This window comes from Anser cygnoides, chromosome 1 (genome assembly GCF_040182565.1).
Source record: "Anser cygnoides isolate HZ-2024a breed goose chromosome 1, Taihu_goose_T2T_genome, whole genome shotgun sequence".
NCBI lineage: Eukaryota > Metazoa > Chordata > Aves > Anseriformes > Anatidae > Anser > Anser cygnoides.
In genome coordinates, this window is record NC_089873.1 from 20,788,722 (window position 1) to 20,806,772 (window position 18,051).

Genomic DNA, 18,051 nt, shown 5'->3' on the forward strand with positions numbered 1-18,051 from the left:
CTTTTCTGTGCACCAAATACAGCAAGTCCAAGCTGATATTTTTTCAAGCTGTGTTCTGCAAGTTGTAATTCCCTTACATAGTATAGTACAGTTATTTAAACTGTGTTATTTAAACATTTTACAAGAGTTCTTTACCTTTTATTCCCTTTTATATGTTATGAAAGCCACTCTGACACATTCTAAAAAACTGACATTTGGGTAATAATGTCTTGTGTATTTGCTGTATGTGAACATAATATTCTGTTCTTTATTTAATAACTGCAAGCGTCACATGAGATCAATTTCACCATTAATTACTCTTAGAAATTTCCTCTCAAGCATGACCCAACCATTCCAAGTGCTTTTTTATTTTGTTCTGTTTCTGTATAAGACATCTTATTTCTGTTTTTCCTTTTAATCCATGCCACAGAGAGGTACTTTCCCATCATTACATAGCAGGCAATGAGTCCATAGCAACAACAGAGACAGGCATTCTGTTCCACAAGGAATGACCTGAAGGAATGAAATGCTAATGCAAAGATCATGAAAATGCAGATCAATGGGAGAGAGAGACCAGGAAACCAGTCCTGCCCTGTAACTGTGATGACTGCCACCAGAGAAAGAGAGAGGACAGCTAATCAGCAGGTCTGTCATTTTAAGAAGATTTACTCCAGAGTTTGTCAGCTGAGCAAATGAGAGCACAAAGGAGATCTGGAGTAGGCAGGGCAGATGGATGGCAGTACCACTGGTAGATGCTCCTGCTATTTTCACATCATGTATTGTACTTAGTCCTTCACCTTTCACTAGGGATGTGGCTGTTTTCTGTCCTTGCAAACTCTCATCTATGATATTTGATCATTGGGGTTCTTGCTATTAAGCCTGAGAAAGCATGGAAATCTCTATGAAAAACATACACCATTACTCCTAGATGAACTTTTCTCAAGGACTTGAATAGTTATTATGTAACTTCACAGCAGAGACTGATTAAGAGTCATCCTATAGTATGTCTGTCATAGACCAGAGGGGTGCTATTGCAAGGGTGATTTTTTATATTTCTTGATAACTGAATTCTTAATTTTGTATTAGTTGTGAAGTCCAGTTTTCAGAAACCACTTCCAATATTAAAAAGTTGAAGTAGCAATTACTCAAGTTGCACATGCTACAGCTGTAAATATATATATATATAAATCCTTAAATTTATTCTTAGATTATCAATTCTTCTTAACCTTAAAACAGAATTAATCAGTTCCCCTTAATCCCTATAAATTATTTTACTTTTAAATTGTTACTTCAATTTTTCAAGTCTTCATTTCACAGAGGAATAAGAATTAGCTCTGCAGACATAACAAATTAGTCATATTGATCCATCCAAGTGTACTAAATTATTAATAATTAGCCCCTCCCAGCTTTAAGCTCATAAAAAAAAACACTTTATGAAATCTCTGATACAACTATCTGGGTAATATGCACATTTTTTTTTCTTCCCCAAAACCATTGCATGGTTTAATCTTCTTCACTGTTTTATGTTACTTGGGATATACGTAGAGGAAAATATAAAAATAGATTTTGTCAGTTTTGCTTTCGTATTTTGGGAGGTGACCAGCATTCTTAAATGCACTAAAGTTTCAGCAAAGGGAAGAAGATAAAAAAGAAGAGAGAAAGTCAATATTCTTTAATGACATTCCAGATGTCTTAGTTTTCTGAGCCTTGTTTGCAGACAGCCATGTCAGCACTCCAAGTGAAATAAACTTTATTGGCCTGAAGTGCCAATAGCGAATGACTGTATTCCAATTGCTGATATGCATAATCTGGTGCCAGAGGCTGCTTGGACAGAATGAATATTGTTGCTATAAATTACTCTTCAGAGTAGAGAAAAAAAATAAAAAAATTAAATACTTCTGCTCCATTCTCTGACAAGTGTCTGTGCTGAGGTTTATGCCTGTTGGTTTTGAATTTTGAATGAGTTGTGTTTTTTCTGTAAGGATACTGGAGCATTATTTAACAATGGTCTTTTGACATTATGTGGTGTGTTTCTCCCACATGAGTGCTATCTCTATACATTTCTTTTCCTATCATCAACACTCTACCCTTGGGGGGAATCACAAGAAGGATTAAAGTGTTTATTCCTACAGTGAGAGTCATATTGTATTATCTTAATTCATAGCGAGTTGTCTTTTTCCTCTGTAAATGCCTCATTAGTTTAAAACATTACTCCAAAAGGACAAAACATTAATATCTTTGGGGCAACAGTAACGTAGTTTGGGGCAACGTAGTGGGCAACAGTATATGTAGTCAATGAACATATGACAAAAGTACACCTGTAAAGCTTTTGGTGGTTTCATTTTTGTATAGTCTAAAACCATTAAAGTCTAGAACAGACCCAGTGGCTTTAGCACTTATTTGTGAAGTAAGGTGTTATTAGGAGATAAAAGGTAGTCTGAATTAGTTGCTGCTTTCTTTAGTAGAATCTGGACTTTAACCCAGAATTTATGCATGCCGTATATTCATAAGCATCACATGAGACTAACTCATGAATATGAAGTAAATTTTTTTTTTTACTTTCATTCTTTTGTAAAAAATATTTGCTATTATATTTCCAGATTTTTTTTACCATTGTACTTTACTCATTCACTAAATTGCTTGTATAAGGAAGAAAAGGAAGAAGCATATGTTCGTGTGTTAACAGTTAGAGCAAGTTAGAACATAGTCAAACATTGGAATGGGCTGCCCAGGGAAGTGGTGGAATCCCCACCCCTGGAGGTATTAAAGAGGCACGTGGATGTGGCACTAAGGGACATGGTTTAGTGATGGGACTCGTTAGGCCATACTGGTGGGTGGACTTCATGATCTTGAAGGTCTTTTGCAACCTAAGTCATTCTATGATTCTATATGACTGTGGTACATTTGGGGCTACAGTCATGTTTCAGTCACCCTCACGTTCATCAGGATTTTAGAAGTATTTAAAAAATGTTTCTAAAAAAGGCGCTTTATTTCTCTATTTCTTGCACTGTATTACTTGTTTTGCACACAAAATGATCTTCCCTGTTAAAAACGTTTCTAACTACCAATATATTTCTAAGCAAAACCTTAAAATAAGAGATTTACTGGTAGTAAATCAGCATTTTTCCACAGAAACTGGGTACCAGAACCTTGTTATTGTATTAACAACAGTAAAACCAGCAATATGGTTATATTTTGTTTTGCAATTGGAAATATAACACAACAAAACAAATTTCTTAACATTTTATTTGTAGTTTCCAAAAAGCCTAGTGTTTTGCTCTGGACTTCTGTTTTTTTTTATTGCATTATTTACAGACACAAACTTATGCAAAGTTTTTACAGTATCAGTTGATAGCTTCTGAACTCAGACATGGAAAGGTCAACACCTTTTGGGTTTAGCCCAAATGTAAAAGATCTTTGAAGTTTACACATGCTTAAATTTTGTTCCTAATTTTTGACCAAGAGTACACTGATAAAAAAAACCCTTGGTAGCATCACAAAAGAACCAAGCTATCTACACCTAACTTAATTTTCTCTCTTTTTTTGATTAGTATTTTTGGGCCCTATCCTGTATGGTTAAACTGGTATAGTCTTTCCAGTAAGAAATTTAAAAAGTAGGGCCAGCATCTGCATCATTTAGAAAGTACATCTCCTTTTTGAGTCACATAACCTACACTTTTTTTTTTTTTTTGTCTCTTGAAGCACAAAATAGAAGGCTCAGATTTTCTTTCTGAAGTACTGTCTTGAACCTTGAGGGAAGAGTCAGAGCTATAAAACAACAAACTGTATCCATCATACCATGATTAATATACCAAAAAAAGTTATTGTTTAATCTAATTTTGGCAATACAAATTAAGAAGCAAATTATTTATTATTATTATTATTATTATTATTATTATTATTATTATTATTATTATTATTATTATTTTATTATTATTATTATTATCTGTTATTATTACAGTTCTCTGGAGAACCTGTACAGTGCTCTGTTACTTGCACAGTACAGAAGTGCTTCCTGATGTTCAGCTGGTACCTCTTGTGCTCCAGTTTGTGTACAATGCCTCTTGTCCTGGCACTGGGCACCACTGAAAAGATCTTGGCTCCATCTTCTTTGCACTCTTCCTGCAGGTATTTATACACATTGATGAGATTCCCCCCTGAGTCTTCTTTTCTCCAGGCTGAACAAGCCCAGCTCTCTCAGCCTTTCCTCATAGGAGAGTCTCTTCATCATCTTCATGGCCCATCATTGGAGTCTTTCCAATATGTCCATGTCTGCCATGTACTGGGGGGGTATCCAGAACTGGCCACAGTATATGAAGACCATAAAAGTGTATCAGTTACCAGTGCGTGTGTGTGTGTGTGTGTATGTGTGTGTAGGAATTTTATGCTTCATAAATGTAAATTATCTATATAGGTCCCTTGGAGTCTGTGAAGGTCTTTCCACTTTATACAGGAGAATTTATATGAACTCTACCCAATTTACTTCCACATCAGATTCTGATGAATGCCCCTTTAGGCTATAAATAACATAAAGGACAATAATATAATTACAATTGCAAATCTGTCTACAGAAAAATACACTGAGTTACTATGTTTCATTTCCAAGCTGACCTGTGGCCAAAAATAAATAAATAAATAAATAAATAAATAAATAAATAAGGATGCAGGACACACTTTTAAAAAGGACGTTTCAATTACAACTATACAATAGTGCTGAAGGGAGAGTGCTAAGGTAAGTCTATATCTTGATACTTTTCTCTTTGTACTTTCAGGTATAATTCTTTGTCTACGTTTTAATATATATGTGTGTGTGTGTATATATATATGTATATATATACGTAGAGCTTGGGAAATGAGCTTGGGATGAGAGTGGACTCATCTCCTAGGTAAGTTGCAGACTTAGCCAGAAAAGTCGAAGGGCTCTGTACATGCCCAGCAGACCAGCTCATGTGCAACAAGGAGATTTCTGAGAGTGCGACATGGAGTTCTTCATGTATTTTCTTTCCTTTGTTTTTCCACTAATGTATCTTGAAATAAGAAAAAAAGCTATTTTTTTTTTATTTTTATTTTTTTTCATATTGGCAATTGCCAAACAGTAATTGAACAGAACACCTGCAATCTTGTTCTGCGCCGCACATACCAACAGTGAATGAAATGTCATATTACCTACCACTTTAAAACATTTATCCCCTTCCCTTCCCTTCCCTTCCCTTCCCTTCCCTTCCCTTCCCTTCCCTTCCCTTCCCTTCCCTTCCCTTCCCTTCCCTTCCCTTCCCTTCCCTTCCCTTCCCTTCCCTTCCCTTCCCTTCCCTTCCCTTCCCTTCCCTTCCCTTCCCTTCCCTTCCCTTCCCTTCCCTTCCCTTCCCTTCCCTTCCCTTCCCTTCCCTTCCCTTCCCTTCCCTTCCCTTCCCTTCCCTTCCCTTCCCTTCCCTTCCCTTCCCTTCCCTTCCCTTCCCTTCCCTTCCCTTCCCTTCCCTTCCCTTCCCTTCCCTTCCCTTCCCTTCCCTTCCTTCCCTTCCCTTCTTCCCTTCCCTTCCCTTCCCTTCCCTTCCCTTCCCTTCCCTTCCCTTCCCTTCCCTTCCCTTCCCTTCCCTTCCCTTCCCTTCCCTTCCCTTCCCTTCCCTTCCCTTCCCTTCCCTTCCCTTCCCTTCCCTTCCCTTCCCTTCCCTTCCCTTCCCTTCCCTTCCCTTCCCTTCCCTTCCCTTCCCTTCCCTTCCCTTCCCTTCCCTTCCCTTCCCTTCCCTTCCCTTCCCTTCCCTTCCCTTCCCTTCCCTTCCCTTCCCTTCCCTTCCCTTCCCTTCCCTTCCCTTCCCTTCCCTTCCCTTCCCTTCCCTTCCCTTCCCTTCCCTTCCCTTCCTTTTCTTCTTTCCTTTCCTAGAGCCAGATAGTCTATACAGCTGAAAATCAGCTCAGTTCTCTGATGGGGTCCAACTCTCTCAATTAGCGCCAATTCCAGATCATGCAAATTTACAGGTATAAAATTAGGATACAAAATCTACTGAAAGAGAGGTTGTTTTTCTCCCTTATTTATACATCTTATTCACTTCCAGAATGTAGATATATACAGGTATTGCATAATCATATCAGGAAAGTACAGAGGTGAACATTCAGGGAAGAGAGGGGTCCTGGGCAGGTGGCTGAGTTTTGAGAATGATCACAGTACTGCTTCTCTGCCCATCATTAAATTCAAAACATTTTCTAACGGTGTCCTTGTTTATAGATTACATCTGTACAGCCCTTGATGTTACAGCAGAAGTTCACAGAAAACAATTAGTTATGCTGAAGTTAATGAAAATATACAAAAGCTAAATGTTATTTTTCTGTATCAGGGCCTAACTGAAGTTAATGTTCCTCCTGAAGGAAAAAAAAAATAATCGTCTTTTCAGTGTGAAGAAAGAGTCAAGCCCAATTTACTGAACACATCACTTTATGAAATACATATATTCTTCTCCTCCACATTCTGCCTTCTGTGTCCTATCATGTCTCTACTCTTTTGTCTCAGATATAAGCAGATATTATGCTAGTTGTCTCATCTTCAGTCCTAGGGGAAAGAAAAAAAAAAAAAGTGTGCTTCCTTCTCATATTAACTCTCTTCTCTGGAAACACCAGCTCCTTCTTCATTATCCTATGAGTAGTAAGTCTTTTACTCAAACAGGTAAAACTTCTGAGTGTCTGCTTTCTAACGTCCTGAGCAGTACAGAATAGATGGAAATTTCTGTTCTTCATTAATCTTAACCCACACATAGCTGAAATGTCAAGAAGGGAGAATGTAACTGGGCTTACTGTATTAGCAAATCACTGTCATTTGTCCACTCCTCCATTTATAATTTAAGCATTCAATAAAGGCAGCTACAGATTAAGGAATGGTTTTATTTTTCACTGGAAGACAGTATTTAATTGCTCCCCAGAGCCCTGGCCAGAGTGGTACTTCCTTCTTAGTTTTGCAGTATCTGCTAGATGCTTTCCAATGTTCGATCCAACATGAGTATAAGAATGAACACAGACATAGTACCTTTCTAGTCAAAATGCCATGCTGTAGCATGGTGCATTTAGGAGCTGGACTTCAGGTGTTGAACCATTTACTGTCCTTTAAGAATAGGAGGAAGTCCATACAGGAACCATTCAGACCAGTAGTTTGTCTCCAGAAAAAGGACAAAAGCAGATATTGGCAGATGATTACAAGAACAAATGCTTATGACACTTTTTACTTCACCAGTTACTACTAGGCAAGGATTTTCTAAGCCAGATGTAGTTCCTATGTGTTTGTTAACCTTCTGCATTTTTCTCTTGTGAGGGAAAAAAAAAAACAAACATTCATAGTAGTACTCTTATTTGGTTGATATACACTTCAAGGCATAATAACACAGAAAAAAAAAAGAAAAGACAAGAGGAGCTAGTTATTTTTGTTGCTGTAGCAAGGTGGATGGCTCACTGTAGGAGTTACGAAGATGAATTATAGAAAAGACATTTTAAAACCTGCAGAAAGTATCTCCACTGCATGCTGTAACAGGCAGAGCAAGCCTGCCCAATATTGGCTTCATACTGCTGTGGGAGAGGTGTTAATGACCAATTGGAATTGAAGCTGATTACAGGTCTCATTAAACAAATGGGTGGAGTAAGCATTCAGCTACCTTGAGCAGTAAAAACAGCTGCATGTGCAGGAGCCAAAAAATACTGACACCTGACAAGACCACATTGTCTAAAGAAAAACATGAAACCGAAAAATGGATGTTCCCATTATGCAAAGTGATGGTGTAAGCAGCCGGAAGGAAGCTGGTGCGGCCGCTCCTGCTGGATCCCATACAGAGGAACACACACAGGATAGTTGTTGCTTGAGCCAGGACAGAGAAGCCCAAAGCTTCATGGGAACTGTTGTCCAAATGCAAACTAATACCATGACTAATCATATAAATGAAGCATATATGGTCTTTCAAAAATGTATTAATATAAAAAGCATTTTATTATTTATAGTAAAGGAAATCACTTTTGAATTTCTCATATTTCATGTACTAGCCAACGAAATAGTGACTAGTATCTGTAATGTGGTAAATTGACTTTTTTTTTTTTTCTTAATCTGCTTTCACTTCTGCAGGACGTTTAAGCTATACAGCATTCATTTATCCCCCTACTGTTATTCTTCAGAAGTATTTCAGTTACTCTGTCTTTAAAATGGAGACTACAGAGAATTTCTATGGAAAGAACTAGAACTATTAATGAGCATTCCTTTTTAAATGTAAGGTGTTATTCCTACATTTTCACAAGCAGGAATGCTAGGAAAAATATCAAATACCATCTTTAACTAATCAAGGAACTAAAATAAATAAATAAATCAGCAACAAAATCCATAGGGCTTATTGGAACAAGAGTAGAAAGGATAATAAATAATAATAATAATAATAATAATAATAATAATTTTCTTTGTAACAAGCACATAAATATACTTATTTAGTCTGGGAATGGACTTTTAACTATTCTTATGTCAGTGATCGTGTACTAATGGAAGAGAAGGGAATTCTACACTTCACATGTTTCAACAGATAAAGTTACTAAAGTTTTGGACAAAAAAAAATGTTTATGGACACTATTGTATTGTCCAGGGTATAGTAATATATATATTTACCAGTACAGGTGTGCTAGTAAGTGCATGTACTCACTCAGAAACAGTGTTATGTGCATGTATCTAATCAAACACAAATGCATTTAAATTATATCCAGTTCTTTTATAACATTAAATCTTCAGGGCGCTTTAAATCAGAGATTTATTAGTTCCAATTATAATCCTGTGAGGCGTACAGGAAGTCTTCATCAGTACTCTTGTTTCACAGAGAAAAGAAACTGAAGCAAGGCAGCTTGCCTAAAGCAAGTGGCAAAGCCAGCATGGTGGTCTCTCTGTGTGCTTCCAGTTTAGCATCCTATGCTGCCCTTCTGGGAAACTTTAATTCCTAAGCAGCGTATACTGTGCCTTGTGATGCTTTCACATCAAAGGGGCCTGGAGTGGCACCTGCTTCACAGCTGGTGATTTTTCTTCTGAGCATTTCACACCTTGGCAGGGTAAAATAAAAATAAAGCTGTCCATCAGAAGCAGGTAGGAAGCCTTGACTACTATGCAGCAGGACTGGTCACTGCTATACAGAGTGTTATACATTATGTGTTATACATAACATGATTACCGTGCCAGCTTAGAAGCTTTTGCTGTTGACTCTACCCTAATAACTAAGTCTGCATTTTTAGAGACCATCCACAGAGTTTGTAACCCTCCAGCCAGAACTCCAGAAACAATGCAGGCTAGATTCTTCCTTAGTGCCTCCTGAGAAAAGTTTCAGAAGATAAAGCCCTTAAACTTATTCAAGAGGACATTAGTCACAGTATTTGTAGAGACCAGGCCTTGTCGTCTGCAACCACTGTTCCTGCATTGTGCCAAAAGTTTAATTCATTGTTGCAAGCAGGACGCTGAGTATCCTCACAAGGATCAGTTTTAGAGTCCACAAGACTGTACTTCTACAACCATTGTAATTCTAGAAGTTCCAGGTCATCCTGTGAGTACTGGCTGTAACAAAATTTGGTTTGCTATGACACTTGGAGTTGTTGATGACTGACTTTAGCATTTGAGACAGACAACCTTGATTAGGAAGGAATTAATTATTTGTGAAGAATTTACTCTATATTAAAGCATCACACATCACCCTTTCCCTCAAGCATGATTGTTTATGGGAAGTCCTGATACATTTGCTCTCTCCTACCCCTTTATCTTCATAATACTTAAATAACTAAGTTGTCCTTCAGACCATAACCTATCAAACTGTATCACTACCCTTGTCTTCCTCCTAGTTAGGGAGAGAGAAACACACTGACTATGAATGCATATACCTTGTTTCCTCAGGCGAGTGAAAATACTGAAAAAATACTTTATTGTTTTTTCTAATCTGATTAGAGAAGGGGGCTATTACCTCTGAGCCTCTCAAAGAAAATTTCTTTCTGTTTTTATGAGAGAGACAGATTAAGGTAGAAGGCTCAAGTCGGTAAGAAAGGCTGTATACTTTCCTTTAGAGAAATGTCACTGAACGGTCAGTACATATTTTGTGGAAACAGAAAGTTCAGCTCATATACAAACAGACTTGATTATCTGCTCCAGGCAAACGTATGCATAACCTGTGAATCAAATCCAACAAGTTGAAATAAATTAGAGTACACGTTGTCCATTGATAACAAACAATTGCATACATGAATGAGTTTTTACTGCAATAATCTCTTGTGGGAACTTCTTTCATTGACTGCATGCACGTCAGAGCTGTGAGATTTCTATTAAAATGTAGTGACCTGCTATGCAAACACCAGCCTTTGAAGAGAGTTTTTGTTTGCCAGTTGCTCTTTCATGTAGCCCTTTAAGACATATTAGACTTCTGCATACATAGGAACTCTTTTAAGTTTTTATCCTGTTTTTCAGTGTATTGACTCAGGAGAATATACCTGCAGTGATACTTGGGAGAGACATGCAGGCCATCGCAACTGGGAGATAAGTTTGTCAGAGCAGGATTCTGCTTACAATCTTAATGGGATTTATAACGAACAGCAATGCTGTGGCTCTCTCTGCCTTTCCGATAGCGTTGAACACATATTCACTTTTTTTTTAACCATTATATAGACAGTCAAGATAAATTGGCCCTCCTGCACATGATGACTTTCTAAAATTTACATAGCACAAAAGTAAAGGCATGAGTGTAGATATGCTAAAAAAAAATAAAAAATAAATGTCCATTATCATGAGGTGTTGGTGGTTTTTTAGGCAGCTGAACTCCACCACAACTGCTCTCTCACTCCCCCTCCTCAGAAGAGGAGGGGAAGAAGAAAAGGAAAGAAACAACTCACAGTTTGAGACAAGGATAATTTAATTAAAGGAAAAAGAAATATTAATGGAAAATTATTATTAATTAAATAATTTAACTAAAGGGAAAATTTGTCTGAATTTAAGAAGAGATTGGACTGTGCACTTAGTCACATGGTCTGAACTTTTGGGTAGACCTGTGCGGTATCAAGAGTTGGACTTGATGATCCTTAAGGGTCCCTTCCAACTCAGGATATTCTATGAAAAGGCGAAAAGGAAAACAAACAAACAAAGGCCGTGTAAAAATGCAGAAGAAAGAAATTACTCTCTACTTCCCACCAACAAGTGGTGCTTGACCATGTCCTTGAAGCAGGGCCTCAACACACATAGACGTTATTTAGGAGGACAAACGTTTTCACAACGAGAGCCCATTCCTCCTCTCTTCTTCCTTTTTCCACCTTTTATTGCTGAGTGTGGCATCATATGGTATGGAATATCCCTTTGGTTGGTTTAGGTCAGCTGCCCTGGTAATGTTCCTTCCTTACCTCTTGCCCACCCCCAGCCTGCTGGCTCTGAAGGGTTTGGAGGGAGTCCTGATACTGTGTCAGTATTGCTCAGCAATAGACACAACTGTGGTGTGATACCAGGGCTGTTCTAGCTACAGGTGCAGAGCACAGCACTGTATGGGCTACTGCAGGGAAAAGTTAATTCCATCCCAGCCAGACCCAGGACATGTGGGTAGCAGATTTATTTATTATATGTGCTTTTCATATACTACTGGGTGATGGGGGATCCAGGGTAGCATGATGCAATTTGACAGAACTGTGTTTGTATTAGTGAATATCCAGCCACATCTGCAGCATTTCTGAGTTAACAGATATTCAGAGTCTCTGACTATGTAAAAGACCTTCACGTAATTTGACATAACTCTAGAGGAAAACAGACAAACAAGGTCAGAGAAAATTGTTAACACCGTTTTTCCAGAAGTTAAAAACAGAAGTGTCACTCTGTGATCTTTCAATTATATCGTAATTTTTCTTAAGAACATCTTACGTTTTTCCACCTTGCCATTTGATTTCAAAAGGTCATTGGTAATGTATTTATTTGAGGTTGAGGAGAAGATTTTTTTTTTTTAATGACTATTAAGAGAGATTAGAAACATTTCTTTAAATTCTTCTTTAGCTTGTTGAAGAAGACCTGAAGAATCAGATCACTGTAGATCTTTTTTAAAATAAGATTTGAAGCAGCCTTCCTACTGTCTGTCATTCTTGACAGCTGTATCTCTTTGCTTCATCAGCTTTATCTGGTATTCAGGGTCACCTGTCCATTCTTTAGTTAAACTCTGTAGCGCAAAATCTGGTTTTATAAATAAGCACATTACTTGAATTACTCGAAACTGACTAGAACAATTTTGCTACATGACTTCCATCAAATTTAATGAAATGTATAAATCTACACCCCTCAGCTGTCTTTGCAGATCTCAGTTGTTGTCTACAATTGGATTCCTGCATGTTTGTAATGGCAGAATTTTATCACTATAAGTCGAATTTTAACAAAGGAATATCTTTTTCACATACCTAAGTTGAGAACTAAATTTAGGCAAGCACAGACTATGAAATTATTTCAATTTCTTCCTTCTTGAAATAAAAGATTAGTTTTTCCTTCTAAGGAATCTAGAGGTATCTATCAAGAAGGCAGTTATTAATAATAACTGTTAATAGAGCAGTCCCTGCATTGTGGTTGCATAGCATAAGGCAGGTTTCAGTGCCAACCTCATTTGTTGGCAGTAAAGACAAGGTTGCATGTCACACAATCCAGAGGGATTGGTTTCCCACAGAGCTGTCTAGCTTCTTTGCAGTGGGTGAGGACAGGAAAGTGATACGTTTTTCCAGATCCTAATACTGGCTAGAAAAGTGTCCTAGGTATAGTTGTGGTCCTTAGTTTCCAGTCCATCAATAGACAATTAATATATGTGAAAAGTATTTTTTAAGCTGCAGAATTTAAGGACATACAAAGAGTAAGACTAAACTATTATTATTATATATATACAATAACTCTGTGTGTAAATGGCACTGAAGGGAGGTGGCTTTTCAAAGACAAAAGAGTCTCATGTAACTCATATAGGGTGGGATTTTAAATCTGCTTTGTGAAGGGGATGAATGGAACCTGCTTTCCTATGTACTATACTTTTTCTTCTGCTACATTGAAGAGAATTTGCCACCTGCAGCATCCCTAGAACATTTGTCACAGATTAATCTGTTTGTTCCATGTCTAACTTCCATATTAAGTTTTGTAGGTAGGATTGACAGGCTTTTGTAAACAGCTCAAATCTTTGCAAGTCATAGACACAGAATTAGAAATTAGTGCCAGTTTTGTAACAGTTTAATAATACATTTATAATCTAATAAATGTAATAAAAATCCCATAATAGATATAATTTTATATAATATTCTGTTTAGAAGAAATATTCTGTTTTAAAATATATATATATTTTTAAACTAATTAGTCTTTTTTTTATAAACATTTTCCCCATTCTTAATAGGAACCTTATGCCATTCTTCATTTGTATATTAAAAAAAATTAAATAAAATACTGTCCTAAGAAACATGAGTTTGACAGGATTATACTAAATAATAATAATAATAATAATAATAATAATAATAATAGTAATAATAATAATAATAATAACAACTTCAGTTACTTCTGGATTTGGTTTCATTTGTTCGTACAGGAATGGAAGAGTTAAACTAAGATTTGTTTAGGTTCTAAATGGGATGTACACTAACTTAAAATCCTTTAAAATAATAGGAATTAGAAAGGATGCCATTCTAAAACCTACTTTTGAATTGGGCTTTAGCTACTGTCTTTCATATTCTCTGTCACACACATATAAATCTTTTATTATTGGTAATATTTTTCCTTACTGTTTCCTATGGTTTACTTCTGTCTTCCCTGATTTATTTATTTTATATTTTATTTTATTTTATTTTATTTTATTTTATTTTATTTTATTTATTTTATTTTATTTTATTTTATTTTATTTTATTTTATTTTATTTTATTTTATTTTTTATTTATTTATTTATTTATTTTTATTTTTTCCCCATGGAGTTTCCCCAGGTTTTCCCCAAGCAGTCTCAACAGTTAAAACAACTGGTTGAGATGTCCATAACTCTTTATGGATATAAATCTGTGCAAACATGGAATGGGCAGACATCTCAGTGCTGTACAAAGAACCCTGTGCGTTCCACAGTCTAAACACGGCCTTGTCTTCTATGGATATATGACGAAGTTCTATGGTTATACTGAATATAAAATAAATAAATAAGGAAAACAAAATAAAATAAAATAAAATAAAATAAAAAATAAGATAAATGAAATAAAATAAAAAAGTTCCAATCTCTAATAAGAGATAAAAATCTCTAATAAGAGCAGAATCTTTGGAGTTATTTATTGTGACATACAGTGAAAAGGAGAGAATACTCTCTGATGTATGTATGTTCAGTCTACTACAAGTGAGTCTGTAGGTTGTCCCTGAAAAGACACACACATCTTGGTTGAGGCAAATCTTAGTGTAGTTAATGAAAGGGAAAGCCTTTCAAAACCAGTACAAAGGGCAGTCTCACCTTTCTAACTTCATAGCTGGATGTGTGACCTATGCAGACCCGGGATCATCAGTGTAGCTGCAGAAATCATAGATATGGTATTATGACTTGATAAAAGACTTAAAATTAGCCATCAGATGTCCAGGTAAGATGGGTCATCTTACAAATTTGCAAGATTGTTCTGTAAAGTTTATAATATCTTTATTTTTTAAAAAAGCGATACATTCATCAAACAAATGGTTGCATTCACTGTTATACTCTGTATAGCAGGATAAGTTTTAACCAACTGTGTTGCTATAAACTTCTGAAGATATGATTGTTATATTGTACTTATACCGCTACTTAATAAAGTACTACTTAATAAAGTAAATATTTGCTTTTTATTTATGATCATTTTTAGTTAATTTTATTGTAAGGTTAACAGCAAACAGAAGTATAAATACACAGGAAAACAAATCCATCATTATTTTTAAAAACATCAGTGTTTTAAATTTTTAGTCAACAGTAAAAATAATCCACTTTAAAATAAAAAGATTATTTTCCTGGTGAATTAATGCTCCAAATAAATGTCTTTATAAGTGTCTCATTGCTTATTCAGGTCCCCGGAGTCAGGTGAACAGATGTCTGTCCAAACATGATATTTTAGCAAGTAACAGATGTCTGTCCAAACACGATATTTTAGCAAGTAGACTGTGTAGTCTACAAAGGAAAAGATTTTCCTTGTTACCAGCAAAACTTTTAAAACTATGATTCATATTTTCTAAATAAATAAATAAATAAATGAATAAATAAATCAGTTTAAAAATGTCCATCCTCACTTCATAATAGAAATGGTAGTGTTGGCCTTAATTTTCTGAAATGATTCATGATATTAGAAACTAGGCCTGAGTGATCATTTTAGAAAGTAGATGCACAACATTTTCTGGAATTTAGGAGTGAGCTCAGTGTATTCAAAGTGGAACCAATAAAGTCTGCCACTTGTGTATCAGTAATCACACTGGATGTTGAGCCTTTGACTTCCAAAGTAGATACAATTCTAATTTATCAATGCTTTATGAGAGACTGAACTGGTAAATTGTACACTAGATGTCTGCACGTGTGCATAGGTGTTTTTGAGACTGTTGTGGTTTAACCCGGCTGGCAGCTAAACACCACACAGCCATTCGCTCACCCTCCCCCCTCCCTCTCTGGGATGGGGGAGAGAAACGGGAAAGTGAAGCCTGTGAGTTGAGATAAAGACAGTTTATTAAGACAGGAATATAATAATAACAATAATAATAATAGTGATAATGATAATAGTATTAATAATAATAATGTGTAAGAAACAAGTGATGCACAATGCAATTGCTTACCACCCGCTGACCGATGCCCAGCCTATCCCCGAGCAGCCGGCCCCCCACCCCAGCCAGCCACCCCTATATATTGTTTAGCATGACGTCAGATGGTATGGAATACCCCTTTGGCCAGTTTGGGTCAGCTGTCCTGGGTCTGTCCCCTCCCAGCTCCTGCTGCACCCCTAGCCTGCTCGCTGGCAGGACAGAGCGAGAAGCTGAAAAGTCCTTGGCCTGGTGTAAACACTGCTCTGCAACAATTAAAACATCAGCATGTTATCAGCGCTCTTCTCATCCTAATCCAAAACATAGCACCCTACCAGCTACTATGAGGAAAAATTAACTCTGTCCTAACTGGAACCAGGACAGAGACACATTGAATTGTACAGTTGTTGGCTTATGAAACTCAATGAAAAAGTGTTGGCTTTGCAAAATTGTGTTTTATTATAGCTAGACGGATATATTAGTAACTTTATTGCTGCTGTTTACATTCAAACTCCAGGCTGATGTTTCTATGTTATTGCTCAGAGATACCATACATGATGGTGCCCTGCAAGAGCTCTCAGAACAAAATAATTTAGGAAAGAAACTTCCTGTGCCAGAAGCATACTAATGTGTTCTTAAAAAGACAGAGAAAGAAAAACAGCATGAATATGAATCTTAAACCTAGAAAGGGAAATATCCCCTGGGTTCTGATCAAATTATGGCTGAAATCAACCTGTGTTTTTTATTTGGTACAAAATCAGAAACCGTATGAAACAAGCTCGGCAGTTGTAAGAGTCCAACATCTAGTTTGCAAAATCTGAAAATCCTTCTCTCCTCTTCCTTTCGATCTTGCCCCTTATATTTTCCAAAATACCTTAACAGCAGGGGCTCCAGCACATAAACTGCCCTGTCAATAGTCTCTCATGAGTTCACAAAGAATAAGCAGGACTGCAGATGGAAAGGGCCACATTCAGTGGAGCTGCTGACATGAAGAGGCAAAAGTGCAATATAGTGAGCATACAAGGAAGATGCTGTGACTTATGAGATTGCTAAAGTCCATCCAGGGCCTTTAAAATGCCCTTAAAAAGCCTTGAGGTTAACATCTTTCTCTCTCCAATTAATATTTACCTCTTTGTTCCAATTTTTTGGTTAAAACAAAACCAACACCAACACCACCCCCAATAAATAAATAAATAAATAGATAGATAGATGATAGATAAAATTGCTTCTTGTTGCATCACAGTAGTAAAAGCAGTTTTAGTCTTATCATATTACAAGTTTATTGTTGTTGTTGTTATTGTTGTTTTATTTTTTAACCAATATCCTGTCTTCTGCAATTAATGATAGTAAGCATAATAAATGTTCTCTGAGATCAATAATGGTGTGTAAGGTCTGTGTAATAAATAAATAAATAAATAGTTGAGAATATGAATACCAACCTGATCTAACCTTACATTTTGTTTTCAGAAGTAACAGAGGTGACAGCATATGTACCATGTTCTGCTTGAGGCCTTGTTGCTAAAGTCTTTCCCCTGAGAAGGCAAGGTGGACTATTTGAGGAGAAACATTCTGAAAAGGATCAACAGGACTAAGAATACTCAGTTAAAAAACATATAGGAGAAGCAAAAGAGAGGACGTCACCTCAAGTTAAGAATACTTTTACGTATCCCTTGTAGATATCTTCCGGTAGATTTTAAGATTGTCTCTTTTTGCCCTCAAGCATATGGTAGATGCAGTGATATTTTTGTATTTCATTTTACCATGTCTATATGGGTAAGACAATGAGATGTACGTGTGTGTAACCTGGTTTTGGTCTGAAAGACTAGTATAAATGAAAGCTTTACAGATAAGTGTTTTCAACACACCCAAGTTGACAGGAGACATTTCATAAGTGAGTTTGTGGGAGAGAAAGAAAGAAAGAAAGAAAGAAAGAAAGAAAGAAAGAAAGAAAGAAAGAAAGAAAGAAAGAAAGAAAGAAAGAAAGAAAGAAAGAAAGAAAGAAAGAAAGAAAGAAAGAAAGAAAGAAAGAAAGAAAGAAAGAAAGAAAGAAAGAAAGAAGAAAGAAAGAAGGAAGAAAGAAAAAGAAAGGAAGGAAGGAAGGAAGGAAGACAACAACAACAAACACACCACAAAAACTACCACCACCACCACCAACAACAAAATGAAAAGAAGCAAATTAAAAATAAATGAGAAAATATCATAATGACACACATTCTCTTTCTATTATGAAATTGCTCCTTTCTTCAAAGCAGAGGTGTGATGGGTATAGGCATTGTTTCAGAAAATACACTGGAAGTGAATAACACTGAGTAGAACCACAGTGCCCAGCA

General features: G+C 36.3%; 1 long non-coding RNA gene across 1 annotated transcript; it reads right to left on the reverse strand.

Moving 5' to 3' along the window:
- Positions 1-5,841: 5,841 nt before the first annotated feature.
- On the reverse strand, positions 5,842-15,799 carry LOC106040467 (uncharacterized). Its single transcript, XR_010828590.1, has 3 exons — positions 15,758-15,799; positions 14,427-14,483; positions 5,842-6,520 (listed from the first exon to the last, which is right to left on the reverse strand). It is a non-coding gene; the product is annotated as an uncharacterized lncRNA (long non-coding RNA).
- Positions 15,800-18,051: the final 2,252 nt, after the last annotated feature.